Source organism: Coffea eugenioides, chromosome 1 (genome assembly GCF_003713205.1).
Source record: "Coffea eugenioides isolate CCC68of chromosome 1, Ceug_1.0, whole genome shotgun sequence".
Lineage (NCBI taxonomy): Eukaryota > Viridiplantae > Streptophyta > Magnoliopsida > Gentianales > Rubiaceae > Coffea > Coffea eugenioides.
This window is the reverse complement of record NC_040035.1, coordinates 20,558,861-20,581,458: the sequence shown is the minus strand read 5'-3', so window position 1 is coordinate 20,581,458 and position 22,598 is coordinate 20,558,861.

Below are 22,598 nucleotides of genomic sequence, written 5' to 3'. Positions count from 1 at the left end.
ATTCAAGTTGACTTGGGAATCCTAGTCACACTCAAATTACCAAATTCAGATCTTTTGTGACGCCCCCTGTGACAGCCCCACCTCACCCTAAGGAGAACCAAAGGGTTCGACGGACCGCCTGCCCAACTCTCGTCGAGACTACGGATCCGGAACAAACGTAAACCCTACCAAACGCTCAAAAGAACTTCGAGAAGATAAACATTCATAACCCAAATGAGCCGAACTAAAAAATATAATAAATCTTTGGTACAACGTTCCCACGAAAAATCAAAACGAAATGGAAGTGCCGCTGCCACGTCACAATCCGGCCGGATTCCTGGCCAGATTAGAGGCAGTAGCTCACCCAAAAAATTTTGAAATTTCCCCTGCATATCCAGTCAGATATCCGGCCAAGAACTGGCCGGATACTTGGCCGAATTCCGTGAACAGTAACCTCCAAAATTTTCTGCTTTCCTCGTTCAACTTCCGCACTCGTCCACAATCCAATCAAGTACAAGTAAACTTTGTCTAACATAAGAGAATGTACATTCCCAAATACATATGCTACATAAACATGAGGAAACTCTTTAAAATATACATATTATTAAGTTTACAAATCGAAAGGAAACATTGTATGAAGATACATTTAGGGTTTCCAAATTGTCGAGGAGCTATACCAACAGAACAAAAGAATTTCTAACCAGCTCAACTCATTCTTCAAAGTATCGAAGTTCCAAAAGATTGTTCCCTATAAGGAAAACAAGAATAACGGAACGGAGTGAGCTAGAAGCTCAATGAGGTACCAAAAGTATAAACAATAGAAATAATGAGAAAACACTTTTAAGGCACATATGCACATCAAATAAGAGAAATGAATGAACACCATAATTTAAAGGATACAGGTGGCTCTCAGGAGCCAAATCCCCGTTGCAATACTTGATCCAGCCTCGTTGACCCTCTGTCAACGTTTAATGAAACACACATGTCCGTAGACCCCTCTTACGCCAAAATTCCGTTCACCAAACATACCCCTTACCGGGCCCGAACGCCATACAAGAACAGGAATGGTAATACTCGAGTATACCGGAAATCTAGAGTCTCCAATACCCAAAGATTTCCCAAGAACAGGCACCCATGGATTGTCAATTTTCCTCAACCAAGCCCTTGCTTGTGAGGACTCGCAAATTTCTTATATTTTTCTCAAAAATACCCTTTTATTTGGAAATTATTCATTTATTATTGCCCTACTACCCAATCATTCCACAATAAGTGCAAATGAACCTAGAAAGTAGGGTTTCACTTTTCGTTTCCAAGATTGGAGCAAGTTAGGGTTTTCAAGTTTTTTCGTAGTGTAATTATCCGGTACGGTGCGAGGATCAAATTTGGTGCTTAAGAGTGACTTTTAGGGGAGAAATGATATGTGATTAGAAGCAATGATAAAAAGTTAGTGAATAGGAAGTAAAAACCCTAGTATGTGCGATTTAAGGAAAAATGGCGCGAACCGACGAGTACCGTGTACTACCGATTGAACGCACCACTTGACCACCACTTTCTTACCACATGAGCTCATTAACACTTGAGCAAAATATCTCCTCAATTCCAGCTAGCCTTGACCGAAAATATGGACCAAAATAGCAAGGAAAAGAAAAAAAAAATGAGTGGTGGTGGTAAAGCCACTTGTTGGCCACCTAAGAGCCATTGACCAAATAACTTGTCTACCTTCTTATCACCTTGGAGCTATCTTTCTTCTTCATTTTTTCTTCTGCTAGGCCGAGAGAGAGGGAGGGGAAAACACCAAGGGAATGTTGCTCCATTTCTTCTTGAATCTAGTCACCAAGTGAGGAAACAAAGAAAACAAACCGATTAAAGTCATCCTTGGGTGTTTAGCTAGTGGAGTATTGGTGAAATTTTGAAAGGAAGAACTAGGGTTGCTCTTGGAAGACACTTAAGCAAGGTAAGGATGATGATTTCCCCATTTCTTACTCTTGATCTTGTTTATATTAGCTTAGCACCTCAAATTTGTGGTGAATGATGGTTGTTATCATGTTTTGGGTGTTTTTCCTTTTAGTTACATGAATTAGGGTTTGAAGGATTGCTGCCTATACTTGATGTATGGTTAATATATGTTGTATCTAAGATTAAATAGGGGGTTTTGGTAGCAAGTGAAGCAAGAAATGAAGAAAGTTCCTTGAAACCAAAAAAAAAAAATTCCAGATTTCTGGAAAAATTTTTACCCTGTTCTGTCCGGTTCCAGTTCGTGATGGTTAGAGGCCGAATTAGGCTTGGTATAAAACATAAAGTTGTATAGAATGATGTTTTATAGTTGCCTACAAAATTTCAGCCAATCGGAGCAACGTAGCCTGTGAAAAGACCAAAATACCCTCGCTGCCCTAGGATGCCTTCCAGTGTTCCGTTTAGACAGTTCAGTCTTTTGGCCGTGCCTATTCACTATAATCCGTGCTGATTTAGCCATTTACCAAAACATGAAAGTTTTAGTACTCTGTCTTAGCTTTTAAACACCTCAAAGAACGCCTTAAACGGACTTTGGTAGCCTGAGATATGGCCATTTAAATGTAGTACGGTTATTTAGCCGATTAGTTGGAACCTGGTTCGGTGAACTGGGAATTTGATTAGGTTACACTGGAAATTTGACCAAGTGATCTTCATGAAAGTTGTAGGACTTCGTCTTAGCTTCGAAATGGTATAAGTTACACACCAATCCGATAAGCGTAGCCTCAGATGTGTTCTTTCCGTAAAAACCCTATCAAATCTGTCTTTTGTAAACTTCATTTCCGCATTTGTTATTAGTTGATTTATGTCCTTGTATTGTCTTGAGCCTATGGAACGGCTATTGAAATGCATTTGTGTTGTGTATAAACTTGGGCTTGAATGAGAAAAATAATGAAGCCAAAATGGCTGGAAAATTAGGTAAACACAAAGGGCATGCTTCCTAAATTTACGCTCGAGGACTAGAGAAATATACTTGCGACTTGGGTAAAGTTGGTAAGTGAATAACACTTGAACCATCTAGGACTTTTGCTACCTTGGTTATCGAGGGTTATACGTTAGAACACCTAGCCGAACTTGTACCCTTAGGAAAAGCGATAATAATCACTATAAACCCGTTTTCCTTGCACTTTCAACTCAAAAAATTATTTCCAAGTATACATCTTATAAAACTTTTCAGTTTGAAAAGCGAGCAACCGTTTCATGACTATTCTCCAAGTGAATTTCAATTTCTTGATTCTTATTAAATGAAACGTCCAAGTTTCGAACCTTACTTGATCTTCCAAATTCGTAAGCAACGTTTTATCGCAGATTTGGACTCCAAGCCAGGAGTACCACCTGGACGAGATCATTAAAAGCACTATACTTGTTTTGGTGAGTGCTTTCAAATATCTGATTGAACTTGGTATTTGCAATTTATCTTTGACCAATGTGACTACATGCTATATAAATGATTGCTCGGGCAAGGCTGTACTTTATCGCACTTGCCCTAGCAAGAATTGTACTTGTTTACAGATTTCACTTGACTTGCTCTACATGCATATAAATTATATCTTGTCTGGAATTCCAGAAACCCTGTGGCTAGTTAATCGAGTCGAGCCGGCAAGGGTCTGGTCGATTAGATAACGAACCCTGGGTAACTAGTTATGTCGAGTGGAGTGTTATCTCCTCGGCTAAACGGTATACTCGAGTATTACCACCCATGTTTCGTGTGGCGTGCGGGCCCGGAGAAGGGGATTGATCGGTGGATGGAGACTGGCGTGAAGTGGGGTTTTACTTTTGGACTAGTTATTACTTGAAAGTTGACGGAGTGTCAACTACCGACCGATCAAGCTGGAATGGAACCAAGATCTGAGTCAATGTATCCTTATATGTGAATGTGAACTAGATATTTCTTGACTATCTGAAGTGCTATTTCTCTGATTTGACTTGTTTGCCCGCTATTTCACTATTGCTCTGCTATTACTTTGCTTGATGGCCAATTTGATATTTGGAACTTCACTGAGCTTTGGCTCACTCCGTTAGTTTTGTTTTCCTTACAGGGGTACGAGCGAGGCGTGAGACGTGTAAAGACTAGCGTAGTCTAGTTGTTGACTTTTCACTTTTGTCCTGTACTCGCGCTATTACTCGAATAGAATGTTTTGCATTTGGATTGTATACGCTTTGAACTAGTTTGGGTATATGGAGACTTTGTACCTTGATTTGTATCAATGTAAATTATAAGCTTGAATTGTGGATGTTATTTATGGTCTGTGGATGTATGCCTTGATACGAGTGAGTGAGTCCTGGCGAGAGCTGGGCAGGCAGTCCGCCGAACCCTTTGGTACGCCTTAGGGGAAGGTGGAGTCGTCACAGGTGGTATCAGAGCCTAGGTTGTGAATTGATCTGGATAGATTGAGTGCTTGATACGATAGGCTAGGGTTTTATTCTTGAGCTTAGCCTTTAGCCTTGTTTTCTACGTGTTGTGTACTTACATTTGCAATGTTCCTTGCAAACCTAGGTTATGGCGGGTACTGATGCCTCTGGGAGTGCTGGGCCGTCCCAGCCTGTGCCTACTGATGTACCTACTGACGCGCCTATTGACGCCCCTATCGACGAGCCATATTTGGAGGGGCCTGTTTGCCGCGTGATCACATATCAGGAGAGCCCCGGTGGGCCAGTGCAGCGGTGGTCCCCAGCGCGCAAGATCCGACGCTGCGACTGCTGGAAGACCTACTCCTATCCCGATCGGGTAGTGCTTGCCGTGGACGACGAGCGGCGACGATTGGGTAGCACCAATCGTAGGTGCCATTCGGAGATTGAGCGTTTTCGGGCTACTCTCCGAGACCAGGGAGCTAAGATCCGAGAGCTGGAGGCCTCGGTGTTGGAGGAGCAGCAGCGGATGGATGCCTTCCGCGAGCAGGCTCAGGCGACGACTGGACGCCTTATGCGAGTGGTTGCGGGTGTTAGAGACCGGACCGGCCACATCCTGACTGAGTGCGAGGCACTAGTAGATGATGTGCTTCAAGACTTGGCCGGAGAGGGTCAAGCGCCTGTAGTTCCAGGCGCTCCTGGTGCTCCTGAGGAGGACCCGAAGGAGGAGCCGAGTGCATCCTCGGAGTCTGTTAGGTCGGCGTCTAGCCAGACGACTTGTTAGTAGTGAGGACTGAGGAGATTTTTGTGGGATAGTTAGGAACATAGTAGGACGACACTTTTTCTTTTGTTTTTGACTTTGACGTGTCACGGTGGATGTAGATAGGGTTTCTTTTGTTCTATGTTCCTTGGCTGGTATAGCCTTTGACTTGCCTAGATTGGCATGTATATATGACTTGTTTGCTATGTATATAAAGTACTTGTTTATTATGTGTTTTATTGCCTTTATTTAGCCTTTTGCAACATGTTATACGAGTTATACGAGCTATACCTTACCTTGTTTATATGTTTATAGTTGCCTAAATCCAAAACATGGAGGGTAGAAGAAGTCAAACCAGGGGAACTGACCGAGGACGCGGTCCTAGTCGAGGCCGTGGGGATAGACAGGCACAGGAACCGGTGCCAGAACCGAGAGAGGAGAGGAGGCAACGATTGACCCACAACCTGAACCCCAGGCTGTAGGGGGAGATCAAGTGGCAACTGCCATCCAACAGATGACCAATATTTTGGCTCGTTTAGTGGAACAACAAGGTCAAGCCCCTGTAAATCAACCTAGGGACCCCGAGATGGGGCAGGATAGGGCCTTAGAGAGATTCCAGAAGTTCTCTCCACCCAAGTTCTTAGGAGGACCAGACCCGAACGGAGCCGAGAAATGGCTGGAGGCCATGATTAACATCTTTGCCGCCTTAAACTATACAGAGGAGAGGCAAGTACAATTCGTTGTTTTCCAGTTCGAGGGGCCAGCTAGAGCTTGGTGGAATGTAGTGAGGGCCAAGTGGGAGCGAGAGGGGACTGCATGGACCTGGTTAAATTTTGTATGGGAGTTTAACGAGAAATACCTTCCGCCTATCGTCCAGGAGAAGAGAGAGGACGATTTCATTAAACTCCGTCAGGGAATGTTGAGTGTGGCTGAGTATGAGACTCAGTTTACAAGGTTGTCCAAATTTGCTCCTGAACTGATAGCTACGGAGCAAAGGAAAGTACGGAGATTTGTTCAAGGGCTAAATATGGAATTACAAGAAGCCTTAGCGGCAGCCCAAATTAATACGTTTACGGAGGTTCTGGAGAAGGCCCAAAGGATAGAGACTGCTAGGGCACACGTGAGAAATTTCCACGCTAAACGGAAAGGGGTACCTAGTGGAGCCCAAGGGTCAGTGCGGAGTGATCGGAACATACCACCTGCTAAATCCGGTCGTGGGGCGGGAGGTGGACGGTTTTCGAGCACATCTAGGGGAGGTGCTCCGAGAGGAGGTGCCCAGAGGGGAGGCCAAAGTGGTAGGGGACAAGGTAGGGGTTTTCCGCAGGGAGGCCAAACCTCCACTCCCCGGGTAACGTGTGGATATTGTGGAAAATCAAACCACACAGAGGATGAGTGCTGAAGAAAGGCTCGGAAGTGCTTAAGATGTGGAAGTGTGGAACACCAGATAGTCAACTGCCCATTGATCAGTGATACTCAGTCGACTGCTAGGTCAAACCCAAAGCCGACCAATATTGGAGGGACCAGGTCGAGGGTACTGGCCAGAGTATATTCGCTGGATCGACAATCCGTGCCTGAACCAACGGAGGTAGTGGAAGATACGATCCCTGTTTTTCACCGATTAGCCAAAATTTTAATAGACCCCAGTGCTACTCATTCTTTTGTTAAGCCTACATTTATGCTTGGAATTGACATGAAAGTTGAAAGGCTACCTTATGACTTAGAAGTAAAAATGCCTACGGGTAATCAAATTTTACTTGCAAATGAGGTGTACCGAAATTGTGATATTTGGGTTGGCGAACGGAAATTAGTAGTCTACCTCATTAGTCTAGCCATTAAGAGATACGATGTCATTCTGGGTATGGATTGGCTAGCTCATTACCATGCTCGGGTAGATTGTAGGATGAAAGTGGTAGAGTTTTGCATACCAGGTGAGGCAACTTTGAAGTTAGACTGAGGGGTATGTTAGCCTCATCTGCGCTCATTTCGGAAATAAGGGCTAGGAAATTACTTAGTCGTGGGGCACGCGGTTACTTAGCTTTTCTAATTAACACTCCGGGAGAAAAGATTAAGTTGGAGGACATGCCGGTGATCAGTGAATACCCGGACGTATTTCCGGAGGAGTTGGGGTCACTGCCACCTGAAAGGGAGATTGAATTTAAGGTTGACCTAGTACCCAGAACTACTCCTATTTCGAAAATCCCTTATCGTATGGCACCTGCTGAACTTAAGGAGTTAAAGGTGCAATTGCAGGATTTGCTAGAACGAGGGTTCATACATGAGAGCGAGTCACCATGGGGAGCTCCAGTGCTATTTGTTAAAAAGAAGGACGGGAGTTTAAGGTTATGCATTGACTATCGAAGATTGAATGCAGTAACTGTTAAGAATAAATATCCTTTACCCCACATCGATGAGTTGTTTGATCAGTTACAAGGGGCTGTGGTGTTTTCTAAATTGGATCTTCGACAAGGGTACTATCAGTTGAGAATCAGAAAGGAGGATGTGCCAAAAACGGCGTTTAACACTCGATATGGGCATTTTGAATTTGCGGTAATGTCTTTTGGCTTAACCAATGCCCCAGCAGCGTTCATGGATTTAATGCATTGAGTGTTTAAACCTTACTTGGATAGGTTTGTAGTGGTGTTTATTGATGATATCCTAGTATATTCGAAGTCAAGGGAGGAGCATGAACAACACTTGCGGATAGTGCTGCAAACCCTAAGAGAGCACCAATTGTTCGCTAAATTCAGCAAGTGTGAATTTTGCCTGGAAAAAGTGGTATTCCTAGGTCATGTAATTTTAAAAGATGGGCTTGCTGTAGACCCGGCGAAAGTGGAAGCTGTGGCCAAATGGAAGCGGCCAGAAAATCCCACAGAGGTGCGAAGTTTTCTAGGTCTAGCAGGGTACTACCGCCGATTTATAAAGAACTTCTCGAGAATTACGGGACCCTTGACTAACTTGACCAAGAAACAAGGAAAGTATATTTGGGATGTTAAGTGCAAGAGTAGTTTCCAAGAGCTTAAGAAACAATTGACTATGGCTCTAGTTTTAGCTTTGCCCAGTGGGAACGATAGCTATACGGTTTATACCGATGCTTCAAAAGAAGGGCTAGGGTGCGTGTTGATGCAAAATAGGAATGTGATTGCCTATGCGTCTCGAAAGTTAAAACCTCATGAGCAGAATTATCCGACCCATGACTTGGAGCTTGCAGCTGTAGTGTTCGCCTTGAAAAAATGGCGACATTATCCCTATGGTGTGACTTTCGAGGTCTATACGGATCATAAGAGCCTTAAGTATCTGTTTTCTCAAAAGGAGCTAAATCTAAGACAACGTCGGTGGATAGAGTTCTTGGAAGATTATGATTGTACAATCAACTATCATCCTGGAAAGGCCAACGTTGTAGCAGATGCTTTAAGTCGAAAGGCTCAACTAGCAAGTTCTATGGTGAGAGAGTGGAGCCTGTTGGAAGATGTATGTGAGTGGAAACCTCATCTGGAACCGAAGAAGGTGATTTTTGGAAATATTGAGGTGAAGTCGACACTGATGGATCGGATCAAGGAGGGCCAAGTGAAGGACCCAATGGTACAAAAGTGGGTGGAAAAGGTGAAGAAAGGGGAGTTGCCTAACTTTAACCTAGGTCCTGATGGAATCTTAAAGTTCCGAAATCGTGTCGTTGTACCTAGGGAGGAGGAGCTTAAGAGGGAGATTTTGGAGGAATCTCACCGCTCTAGGTATACGGTGCATCCAGGGAATAATAAGATGTACCAAGATCTCAAAAGTCTGTATTGGTGGGAGAATATGAAGACGGAGATTGCTCAGTTTGTACAAAAGTGTCTTACGTGCCAACAGGTAAAAGCGGAGCATCAAAAACCGTCAGGTCTGTTACAGCCTTTAGAGATCCCTGAATGGAAATGGGAGCACATAACGATGGATTTTGTATCAGGATTGCCACGAACACAAAAGGGGCATGACGCAATTTGAGTAATAGTGGATCGATTAACTAAGACTGCACATTTCCTGCCAGTAAATATGAAATATTCTTTGGAGAAACTTGCCAAACTTTATATGGATGAAGTGGTGAGACTACACGGGGTACCAGTAAGTATTGTATCCGATAGAGACCCTAGATTTGTATCCCGATTCTGGCAGAAATTGCAAGAGGCTCTAGGAACTAAGTTGAATTATAGTACAGCGTATCACCCGCAAACTGATGGACAATCTGAGAGAACCATTCAAACTCTTGAGGATATGCTGAGAGCCTGTATTGTGGACTTTGGAGGAGGTTTGAGTCAATACTTAACCTTGGTTGAATTTGCATATAACAATAGTTATCATTCCTCTATTCAAATGGCCCCATATGAAGCCTTGTATGGACGACGATGTCGATCCCCAACCCATTGGGATGAAGTAGGAGAGGGAAAAATTATAGATCCGACCACAATACCATAGGTTGAGGAAGCCTATGAAAGGGTAAAGGTGATCCGCCAGAGACTTCAAACAGCCCAAAGCCGACAGAAAAGTTATGCCGATCATCGGAGGAAGGATTTGGAGTTTGAGATAGGGGATAAAGTGTTTCTTCGGATTACACCATTGAAGGGAAAGATTAGAGCAGGAAAAGGGAAAAAGTTGCAACCACGATATATAGGACCTTTCAATATACTCCAGCGAATAGGAAAGGTGGCTTACAGACTTGAGTTACCAGCTAGTTTGTCTAGGATCCATGACTTTTTCCATGTTTCTTTGCTTAAGAAATACCATCCGGATCCAACTCACATTTTGCCACCCGAAGATGTTGAACTCGACGAGTCCTTAACCTATGAAGAACGACCCATTCAAATCTTGGATCGGAAGGTGAAGGACCTGAGAAACAAGCAGATTTCTTTAGTAAAGGTTCTATGGAAGCATCATGAAGTGGAAGAAGCAACTTGGGAGCTAGAAAAGGACATGCAAGAAAAATATCCCGACCTGTTCACGACGAAAGGTATGAATTTCGAGGTCGAAATTCTTTTAAGGGGGAGAGAGTGTGAGGACTCGCAAATTTCTTATATTTTTCTCAAAAATACCCTTTTATTTGGAAATTATTCATTTATTATAGCCCTACTACCCAATCATTCCACAATAAGTGCAAATGAACCTAGAAAGTAGGGTTTCACTTTTCGTTTCCAAGATTGGAGCAAGTTAGGGTTTTCACGTTTTTTCGTAGTGTAATTATCCGGTACGGTGCGAGGATCAAATTTGGTGCTTAAGAGTGACTTTTAGGGGAGAAATAATATGTGATTAGATGCAATGATAAAAAGTTAGTGAATAGGAAGTAAAAACCCTAGTATGTGCGATTTAAGGAAAAACGGCGCGAACCGACGGGTACCGTGTACTACCGATTGAACGCACCACTTGACCACCACTTTCTTACCACATGAGCTCATTAACACTTGAGCAAAATATCTCCTCAATTCCAGCTAGCCTTGACCAAAAATATGGACCAAAATAGCAAGGAAAAGAAAAAAAAATGAGTGGTGGTGGTGAAGCCACTTGTTGGCCACCTAAGAGCCATTAACCAAATAACTTGTCTACCTTCTTATCACCTTGGAGCCATCTTTCTTCTTCATTTTTTCTGCTGCTTGGCCGAGAGAGAGGGAGAGGAAAACACCAAGGGAAAGTTGCTCCATTTCTTCTTGAATCTAGTCACCAAGTGAGGAAACAAAGAAAACAAACCGATTAAAGTCATCCTTGGGTGTTTAGCTAGTGGAGTATTGGTGAAATTTTGTGATACGTTCCTCGATCAACACGTTTCGAGACACATAGCACGTTTGCCCAAGGATCTAGCGAGGATGTCCAACGCTTGGAATTGCGGGATCTAGAACCAAACGAACGACATGATTTGATTCAAGACGGTAGGATGACGACTCCAATGAAGGTGGATACTCCACGGGATAGGTCGGTAGAACAATCTAGGACGAGACGCAAGATTGCTCAAAACCCTTGCCAAAGCAAGTAAAGGGGTCGAATCTCTCTCTCAAGAAGAATCGAAAATATGCAAAATTTTATTGATAAAACGTCTACCTAAAACCTTACAAAGCAAGCCTATTTATAGGCTAAGGGTTACTAAAACCCTAAGGAAAACAAGGAAGGGAAATTCGGCCATCTTGGGGTCAAGATGGGCCGGCCCATGCTCTACTAAATAACTAATCCAACTCTAAATAACTGCACTCTAACACCAAGGCCTAAGGCCTTATTCGGCCAACTCACTTGGAGGCCCACTTAACTCTTCATGGGCTTGGATCATGGTGTAGATAACTTGATTGTCTCCTTCCAAGCCTTCAATATCTCTATGGACTCCATGTTGGTCTTTGACAATTCGAACAAGGGCTTGGAGGGATTCTTTGAAGAGCTTGGCTCGTGCATGTGAGACTGGGCCCAATGGAACTCGGACTGGGTCATTACTTGGGCTAAGGTCCATGCACACATCAGTCCCCTCCACTTGAGAAGGATTTGTCCTCAAATCTGGACGAAAATGAGAATTCAGCTCACATGTCTCTTAGTCAGTTTGAAAATGCTCACAACCAGCCAAGAAAAACTCATGGCTTTACTCCAAGGACTCTCCTCTTGTTCGTATCATTCCCCTCCTCTTGAAAGCAATTTGCCCACAAATTGAAGCACGAATGGTGACAAGACGAGTTGCATGCCTTCGGTGCAATCTTGTTATGATGGCTACAGATGTCATCAAATGCAAAACCCACGTGCTAAGTTGAAAAATAACCCTTGTCGAACATTGAATCTCACAAACCGTCTCCAATGTATGCTCAACTTGATCGTTTGTGGTCATGAGGTAGGGGTCCTCAAAGTGGTGTGAAGTGGATCCCATGAAATCGAACTCCGGCTCGAACACACTTGCAAGGCACCAAGGCGGATTTGGTGATATTGGAGCTTCATGTAGACTAAGGGCAAGACGAAAATCATAATAGTCATTGAAGTACTTGTTCTTTAAACGAACCCTTGGTACACAACCATCCCCAAAATGTGGAGTGTTCCCTTCAAGATGAGCTTGAATCAACTCCTCTTTGGTGTGGATTGATTTGGGTTGACATGGTTCCATGAATGGATACCAACGGGGTTTAACTGTTGAAGTTCCAACTGTGACGCCCCGAAAAAAATGAGTTTGAGAACCCGGAAATTTTCTAATTTCGTAGGGTTTATTTTTTTTAACGCCCGCTTTTCCTACATTTTCTTGATTAGAAAAATTCCCCAGATAAAGTTTATGAGCAAATATAGTTTTTAAATGATTTTTCTAGTATCGGTTAGTTTTTGAGAGATTAAAAGCGTATTTTGGACGTGGGACCCGCTAGTGCGGCAAATGTAATATATTTTTGATAACTTGTTGGAGTTTTGTGCTAAGTGATATTTTTTTTACAAGGTGTTAAGAGATATTTATGGATTGGTGTGAGAGGGAACAAAGAGATAGAGATTCATTATTTAAGTGACAAGTGTCGCTTGGCCATTGGGTGGAATTTTTGACTTTTATGCCATGTCTTACCATTTGACTTAATAAACTAAAACTTTACCAAAAATTTGCTCCATTTCCAAGCTTCATGGCCGAACCTCTCTCAAGAAAGGAAGAAAAGAAAGCTCTCAACTTGTTTCTTCAATTTCTTGCTCAAATCTAGCAAATCAACCGTTTAAACTTCCAATTTCTCCATAAAACCTCTTCACTTAGTGTTTGTGAGTTGTTTGGTGGAGTTGTTTGAGAAGCTAAGGTGACAAGTAGCTCTCCCTCTTGTTTTGCTAAGGTGAGTGGTGGATGAACACCTCTCCTTCCTCTAATGATGTTCAATTCATGATTAGTGGTGTTATAAGATGCAATTTCTTGGATTATTTCTTGAGTTTGGTTGAATTGGTGAAGTTTTTATTTTTTTGAGGAATTTTCTGGTTTAATATGATCATGGTGTTGTGGTCATGTATGATGATTGGAAATGATGTTTAATGACTCTAGGAGGTGGAAAAAGTGATTAAGTACAATCAATTTCTGTTTTGGAAGAAATTTCAGAAAATTAGGTTTTGTAGTTCTTCATTCTGCCCGAATTTATTGTACCATGTTAGAGGCCGAATTGGCCTTTGCTTAAAACATGAAAGTTGTAGGTATTGATGAGTTTGAAGTGCCTGTAAAATTCCAAGTCATTTGGACTAGTGTAGAGTGAGATATGTCGATTTTACTGTTGCTGTTCTGGGTTGATCAGAATGCGAAAACTGCACTTGTAATTGGCCATTTTGACTGGAATTGCTTTGGATTTGGATGTTGGTGTCTTCTGATGAAATGTAGCTGGATGTCTTAGCTAACATATGCCTTTGGAATTTCGGCATTTGGACCTGTATAGGCTGAGTTATAGTAATTACAGCATTGTGTGATTTGTGAACCTGTTTTAGTGGTTCTGGTTTGGTATTTTTGGCATATTTGACCTAGTTGTGCTAGGAACTGGACTGAGTGACCTTCTACATTGTTGTAGCCCTGGTTCTTAGCTTCGAAACGGTGTATCTTGCACCTTCATCCGACAATCGTAGCGCCTTTGGTGCCATTACCGCAAAATGACGTCAAAACCTGTTTTTCTGGTTTTGAACTTAACTTTCATTTCCAGACTTTTTCCTAGCTTGACTTGTCTTTGTACTACTAGGAGCTTGCTGAATGGATATTAGATGAACTTATTTGTGTGACTTTGGGACTGGCTGGAGTAATAATGAAGCCTTAATGGCTGGAAAAGTAAGAAATGTAGGGGAAGTGCTGTCCGAACTTTGAAGGGACTTGTTTGCATTGGGTTTGTGATCTAAGGCTTGGAGTTGAGCAAGGCAATGATACATGATGGATGGTTTCTGAGCCGTGGAGGTGAGTGACCCTAAACTATTTCCAAAGTACTTGTGAAATGTTTCTTGCATTAATTATTTGATTGCATATCATGCGTGCTTGCATGTGAATTCATGACATGATTTGGCTTCAATGAGTTCTGGGAAAGTCTTGTGCTGGACACCAACGTCTCCACCTTGTTTATGGTTCATGTTCATGGTTATCTGGAGCACCGATGTTGCTCCCACTTTCGTGAGTTCGTGAGTTAATGTTAAATGAAATATTTGAGCGTTGGGTGTTCAAGTGCTATGATTTCACCGGCTCACGAGAGCACTAAACGGACATTTGATCTCTGAATCATGACATCATCGAAATCATTGAAATGCAACATTGTGAAATATATTTGTTTAATGATTTTACTGGTTACTCACTGGGCTTTTAGATCACCCCAAAAAAATGTTTTATTTCCCCCCCCACAGGGCTCAAGGTGAAGAAAAGCTTGGATTGCTTATTCACGTGACTGGATGGCTTATGTTTTGTACAGTGTTGATTTGGAATCATTTTATGTATAGTTGAGAATTGTTTCCGCTGCTTTTGTGACATGTAATTTTTGGAGACTTGGATGTATATTTGTGGACCATGTGATGGACGATGTGATGTATATTTGAGGTTTATTCTTGTAATTCGTTTGAGGACTTTAGTGAACGACTGAGTCCCGGCGAGAGCCGGGCGGGCGGCCCGCCGATACCCTGGGGTTCGCCCTTGGGAGAAGTGGGGCTGTCACAGGTGGTATCAGAGCTTAGGCTTCAGATCTCTGTAGTGTATCCTAGGCTTGAAGTTTAGGATGCTGGACTGTGGACTTGGTTTGAAATATTAGTGATTCTTGCGGGATGTCTTGACTTGATTGGTACAAGAGGGAATGTCGAGGACGACATTCTTTTAAGGAGGGGAGATTGTGACGCCCCGAAAAAAATGAGTTTGAGAACCCGGAAATTTTCTAATTTCGTAGGGTTTATTTTTTTTAACGCCCGCTTTTCCTACATTTTCTTGATTAGAAAAATTCCCCAGATAAAGTTTATGAGCAAATATAGTTTTTAAATGATTTTTCTAGTATCGGTTAGTTTTTGAGAGATTAAAAGCGTATTTTGGACGTGGGACCCGCTAGTGCGGCAAATGTAATATATTTTTGATAACTTGTTGGAGTTTTGTGCTAAGTGATATTTTTTTTACAAGGTGTTAAGAGATATTTATGGATTGGTGTGAGAGGGAACAAAGAGATAGAGATTCATTATTTAAGTGACAAGTGTCGCTTGGCCATTGGGTGGAATTTTTGACTTTTATGCCATGTCTTACCATTTGACTTAATAAACTAAAACTTTACCAAAAATTTGCTCCATTTCCAAGCTTCATGGCCGAACCTCTCTCAAGAAAGGAAGAAAAGAAAGCTCTCAACTTGTTTCTTCAATTTCTTGCTCAAATCTAGCAAATCAACCGTTTAAACTTCCAATTTCTCCATAAAACCTCTTCACTTAGTGTTTGTGAGTTGTTTGGTGGAGTTGTTTGAGAAGCTAAGGTGACAAGTAGCTCTCCCTCTTGTTTTGCTAAGGTGAGTGGTGGATGAACACCTCTCCTTCCTCTAATGATGTTCAATTCATGATTAGTGGTGTTATAAGATGCAATTTCTTGGATTATTTCTTGAGTTTGGTTGAATTGGTGAAGTTTTTATTTTTTTGAGGAATTTTCTGGTTTAATATGATCATGGTGTTGTGGTCATGTATGATGATTGGAAATGATGTTTAATGACTCTAGGAGGTGGAAAAAGTGATTAAGTACAATCAATTTCTTTTTTGGAAGAAATTTCAGAAAATTAGGTTTTGTAGTTCTTCATTCTGCCCGAATTTATTTCACCATGTTAGAGGCCGAATTGGCCTTTGCTTAAAACATGAAAGTTGTAGGTATTGATGAGTTTGAAGTGCCTGTAAAATTCCAGGTCATTTGGACTAGTGTAGAGTGAGATATGTCGATTTTACTGTTGCTGTTCTGGGTTGATCAGAATGCGAAAACTGCACTTGTAATTGGCCATTTTGACTGGAATTGCTTTGGATTTGGATGTTGGTGTCTTCTGATGAAATGTAGCTGGATGTCTTAGCTAACATATGCCTTTGGAATTTCGGCATTTGGACCTGTATAGGCTGAGTTATAGTAATTACAGCATTGTGTGATTTGTGAACCTGTTTTAGTGGTTCTGGTTTGGTATTTTTGGCATATTTGACCTAGTTGTGCTAGGAACTGGACTGAGTGACCTTCTACATTGTTGTAGCCCTGGTTCTTAGCTTCGAAACGGTGTATCTTGCACCTTCATCCGACAATCGTAGCGCCTTTGGTGCCATTACCGCAAAATGACGTCAAAACCTGTTTTTCTGGTTTTGAACTTAACTTTCATTTCCAGACTTTTTCCTAGCTTGACTTGTCTTTGTACTACTAGGAGCTTGCTGAATGGATATTAGATGAACTTATTTGTGTGACTTTGGGACTGGCTGGAGTAATAATGAAGCCTTAATGGCTGGAAAAGTAAGAAATGTAGGGGAAGTGCTGTCCGAACTTTGAAGGGACTTGTTTGCATTGGGTTTGTGATCTAAGGCTTGGAGTTGAGCAAGGCAATGATACATGATGGATGGTTTCTGAGCCGTGGAGGTGAGTGACCCTAAACTATTTCCAAAGTACTTGTGAAATGTTTCTTGCATTAATTATTTGATTGCATATCATGCGTGCTTGCATGTGAATTCATGACATGATTTGGCTTCAATGAGTTCTGGGAAAGTCTTGTGCTGGACACCAACGTCTCCACCTTGTTTATGGTTCATGTTCATGGTTATCTGGAGCACCGATGTTGCTCCCACTTTCGTGAGTTCGTGAGTTAATGTTAAATGAAATATTTGAGCGTTGGGTGTTCAAGTGCTATGATTTCACCGGCTCACGAGAGCACTAAACGGACATTTGATCTCTGAATCATGACATCATCGAAATCATTGAAATGCAACATTGTGAAATATATTTGTTTAATGATTTTACTGGTTACTCACTGGGCTTTTAGCTCACCCCAAAAAAATGTTTTATTTCCCCCCCCACAGGGCTCAAGGTGAAGAAAAGCTTGGATTGCTTATTCACGTGACTGGATGGCTTATGTTTTGTACAGTGTTGATTTGGAATCATTTTATGTATAGTTGAGAATTGTTTCCGCTGCTTTTGTGACATGTAATTTTTGGAGACTTGGATGTATATTTGTGGACCATGTGATGGACGATGTGATGTATATTTGAGGTTTATTCTTGTAATTCGTTTGAGGACTTTAGTGAACGACTGAGTCCCGGCGAGAGCCGGGCGGGCGGCCCGCCGATACCCTGGGGTTCGCCCTTGGGAGAAGTGGGGCTGTCACACCAACTCCATGGAGGCTTGCAAAGTCTACAATTGATTTTGGAATGGAACACACCAAGATCAGCTCAACTTGCCTTTGCTTGATCTGTATAAAAGAAGAAACACTAAACAAAGCAAAGGTAAGTTCGTTAGGAAAATAATAGGCCTTCACGGGGTTGCTCAAGATCAGCCCACTTTCTCTCTTTTCTTCCTTTTGACCACCTATCTCATCAAATTTTTCCATCTCTTCTTCCAGTTTAACGGCTGACCCTTTCATCTCATTGCTTTCAACTCCCTCGGGTTTTACCGCTTCAGCAATTCTCTCATCTAGCTTTTTCTCCATTCTATAACGTTCAAGCTCACTTTCCATGTATGCTAGATCAATACAAAGCTGGTCATACGTAAGTGATACAAGTGCCAAATGATGACTATTAAGTAAGAGGGAATACTTATTAGTATGTCCGACATATTTAACTTCTCGCCTCGACATCCATGCTTTGCCCAACAACACGTGTGTCACTTGAATTGGGACTACATCACACAACACCTCATCCACATATTTGCCGATTTGAATAGGTACAAGTGTGTGTTTAGTAACCCAAACATCACCATGAGGGCTCGTCAACTTGTACGGTTGAAGATGATCAATGGTTGGAAGATTTAATTTCTCAACCATGATAGCACTTGCAAGATTGACTTCACAACTCTCATCAATGGCCAAGCTACAAATTTTATCTTTGACACCGCAACGAGTATAAAACCAACCAAGTGATTGCGATGTGACGATGTCCAATTGCTCATCTAAGCCACGTAACGCCACTTCTTTGACTCCCTTAGGATCAGGAAGACAATGTTGTGAGTTAGCTTTTATGCGTCTTGTACTCGCCATGATGTATGAGGGAGCCTGCAAAAAGTTAGTAACGAAAAGGAATTTTCCTCCCACACACAAGCTCACGTATGTACACTCTACTCTCGTGTATCACTTATCCTCGTGTGTATCACTCAAATAAAACACTCTAAGGGACTTACCAAATACCTTTACCTGTTGGTTTAGGTAGTTGAGAAATGTCGCTCAAGTCCAATAATTGTCACCACCTTTGCCATAAGAGTAACCAAGAAGGTAAGACACAAATGTGGGTGCAAAATGAAGTGAAATGGACGAATTTGGAAGGGATGTTGGTGGTGGTCAGTGTGACGCCCCGAAAAGTATAAGTGTGAGAGCCTGTAATTTTGTTTTAAAGTACTCGATTTTATTTTTTTTTATAATTGCACGTTTTTCCACATTTTATTGATGTGAGAAATTGGAAAAATAATTTTTATGAGTAAATATAGTTTTTAGATGATTTTTCTAGTATCGGATAGTTTTTGAGAAATTAAGAGCATATACCGGACGTGGGACCCACTAGTGCGAAAAGTTCGGAAAAATTCGGCCAACTAGGTTAAGTTTTGGATACTGGAATTAATTTATCGGGTGTTAAGAGATAAGTAGAGGATGCTAAGTGGATTGGTATGAGAGAGACAAAAGTTAGGCAAGCATTAAATTAAGTGACAAGTGTCACTTGGCTATTGGGTGGACCATTTGACTACTATTCCATGTCTTACCAATTGACTTAAATAACTAAAAATTCACCAAAATTCCTCATTTTTGTCTTCCTCTTGGCCGACTTCTTCAAGGCAAGAAAAGAAAGAAAACTCTTCAATTTTTGGCTTCAATCTTGCTCAAGTTCAACAATCTAACCATTTAATCTTGCAATCTCTCCATAAAACCTCTTCACTTCGTGTTTGTGAGTTGATTTGTGGAGTTATTTGGAAAGCTAAGAGAACCTATTGCTCCCTCTCTCTTGTTTCTAAGGTGAGTTGTGAAGAACCACCCTCCTCCCTTAATTGATGCTTAAATCATGATTAGTGGTAGTATGAGATGCAAGTTTATGGATTATTTCTTGATTTGTGGTTGAAGTGATGAAGTTTTATAATTTTTGGGGATTTTTCTGTTTTAATATGAACATGATTGTGTGGCTATCTATGATGATTGGAAATGGTATATAATGACTCTAGGAGGTGGGAAAAGTGGTTAATTGCAACCAATTTCTGTTTTGGAAGAAATTTTGGAAAGTTAGGGTTATGATGAATACATTCTGCCCGAATTTATAGCTCCTAGTTAGAGGCCGAATTGGCCTTGGCATAAAACATGAAAGTTTTAGGGAATGACATTTTAGAGCTGTATAAAAAATTTCAGGTCAATCGGAGTAGCGTAGAATGAGAAAAGTAGAAATTACCCTTGCTGTCCTGGTTTTACCCGAATGTAAGAATTGCGCCTGTAATTGGTTGTTTTGGCTGGAATTGCTTCCGAATTGGTTGTTGAGGTCTTCTGATGAAATGTATCTCTGTTTATTAAATTTCAGCTGGTTTTGGAATTTCTGGATTTGGACTTAGGTAGCCTGATTGATGATGTTTCCGCTAGAATGCGTTCTGCGAATCTGTTTTTGCGGTTCTGGTGTAGTATCTTGCATTTTTTACCTGGTTACACTCGAAACTGGGTTGAGTAACCTTCTGCAATATTGTAACCCTATCTCTTAGCTTCGAAACGGTGTATCTTTCACCTTCATCCGACAATCGTAGCGCCTTTGGTGCCATTACCGCAAAATGACGTCAAAAACTGTTTTTTTCAGGGTTAAAGCTAAATCATTTCCGGATTTTTCCTGGTTTACTAGTGCTTATACATTCTTATGGAGCCCTATTTTGGTGGTATTTGGAATTGGTTTATGACTTGTAATCGAGTCTTATTGTGCTTGTTGGAATATTTTAGAGCTTGAATTGTACTTGTACTATTGGGAGCCTATTGAACGGCCGTTGTGAAGAATTTATATTTCGTGTGACTTTGGGACTGGCTGAGGAAATAATGAAGCCATGATGGCTGGAAAAGTTAGCAAATTCAGGGGAAGTGCTGTCCGAACTTTGAAGGGATTTGTTTGCATTGAGTTTGTGATCTAAGACTTGGATTTGCGCAAGGCAATGTTATATGATGGATGATTTTTGAGCCATGGAGGTGAGTGACCTCAAACTATTTCTAAAGTTATTTATGAACCGTTTCCTGCATTATTTACTTTTGAACTGTTTCCAAAGTTACTTTTGAACTGTTTTCCTGCATTATTTACTTTTGAACTGTTTTCTTGCATATCATGCGTGCTTGCATGTGAGTGTTCCTGGTTTGTTATATTTCCTTGACTTATTGGCTTGTTATTATTGATTGATAATGTGTTAAGTGCTTTCAATGATTGTTAAAACGAGTTTTCTAGGCGAGTGTGTACTTTATCGTACTCGACCTAAATAAATGTGAAATTTTCAATGATTAATGATTAAATGCTAGTTGCGCATGAATGTAAGCCTTTTGGCTGAACTGGCCACTGCCCCTTGTCACCGATCGACTCGAGCCAGAAGCGGACTCGGTCGGGCGATATGGTGACCTGGGTGAACGTTTTGGTATACTCGAGTGTTACCTTTGTAGGTTGGTGGAGGTTGGTGGAGCCTGGACAATGTCCAGGAAAGGGTGAATGAAATGAACAAATGAACGAACAAACGAGGAGGGTTTATTCACAAAATGAAATTTTCAAATAATTGGAGGAATAAGGGGAAATGGCAGGAGAACGAGCGAGCGCGCAAATATTTGGCTCCATGTGGGCCCGTATCCTTTTAATGAATGTTGCTATCGCTTTCCATTGTAAATGTTTCTTGATTTATTGATACTCCATCATTGATTTATGACATCATTGAAATGAACTATTGTTAAATCGATTTGATTACTGATTTTACTGGTTACTCGCTGAGCTTCTAGCTCACCCCAAAAATATTTTATTCCCCTCCACAGGGCTCAAGGCGAAGAAAGGCTTGTAGTACTTATTCCTGTGATCGGATGAATTATCTCATGTGTACTTTGAATTTGGACTTCCTCTTGTATAATAGTTGGATCATGGATCAGAGTGGCACAGTGGAAGCATGGACGCTTCGCTTTTGATATGTAATTATTTATTGGAGAATTTGATGTAATATTTGAGATTTATCTTGTAATTCATTTGAGTTATATTGATATTTATCTTATATTTGTTTGAGGACTGTAGTGAGAGACTGAGTCCCGGCGAACGAGAGCTGGGCAGGCGGCCCGCCGAACCCTCTGGTTCGCCTTAGGGGGAGGTGGGGCTGTCACAGTCAGCAATGGTATGTGCGTCACAAAGAAAAGGAAACCCTAGCGTTCTAAAGTGTAGGAGTAGTTTCCGAAAGTGGATGAGAGAATATAGGAGAGTTTCCTAGAATAGAGGAAAGTTTCCTAAAAATGGATGAGAGAATATAGGAGAGTTTCCAAAAATGGATGAGAGATTATAGGAAAGTTTCCTAGAATGGATGAGAGAATATAATGGAGGAAAGTTTCCTAAAAATGGATGAGAGAATATATGAGAGTTTCTAAAAATGGATGAGAGAATATAGGAAAGTTTCCTAGAATGGATGAGAGAATATAGGAGAGTTTCCTAAAATGGATGAGAGATTATAGGAGGAGAGTTTCCTAGAATGGATGAGAGAATATAGGAGAGTTTCCTAAAATGGATGAGAGAATATAGGAGAGTGTTCCTAAAATGTAGGAGAGAATTTAGGAGAGTGTTTCTAAAATGTAGGAGAGAATGTAGGAGAGTGCCCGAAAATATAGGAGAGAATATAGGAGAGTGTCCAAGTGAAACAAAGAAACCCTAGCCGCAAGTAGAAAACCCTAGCCGCAAGGATAACCCTAGCAAGAGAAGGAAACCCTAGCAAGATAAGGAAATCCTAGCAGCCGTGACGTTATTGTTCTTGCTGCCCAAGCGACAACCAACTAACGAGACAGATTTGAGAGCAACGTTGAAACACCAACAACCAGAATTTTTGATGCAACAAACGACTCAAACGCAAGAAACAAGTTGTGGATAGAAATTATCAACAAACTAGACACAACACAACAGATTTTGTGTTCGGATGAACAGTAACATGAACAGTGCGTGAACAGTGTCGGTGAACAGTACGATAAACAGTGACTTTTTTTTTTTTTTTTTTGTAAAACAAGGCAGCAGAAACAAGGAAAACTAAGACAAAACTACGGATATAACGGAAGATACCTCCACCAAAGCTATGAAGCCAACTGATACGTTCCTCGATCAACACGTTTCGAGACACGTAGCACGTTTGCCCAAGGATCTAGCGAGGATGTCCAACGCTTGGAATTGCGGGATCTAGAAC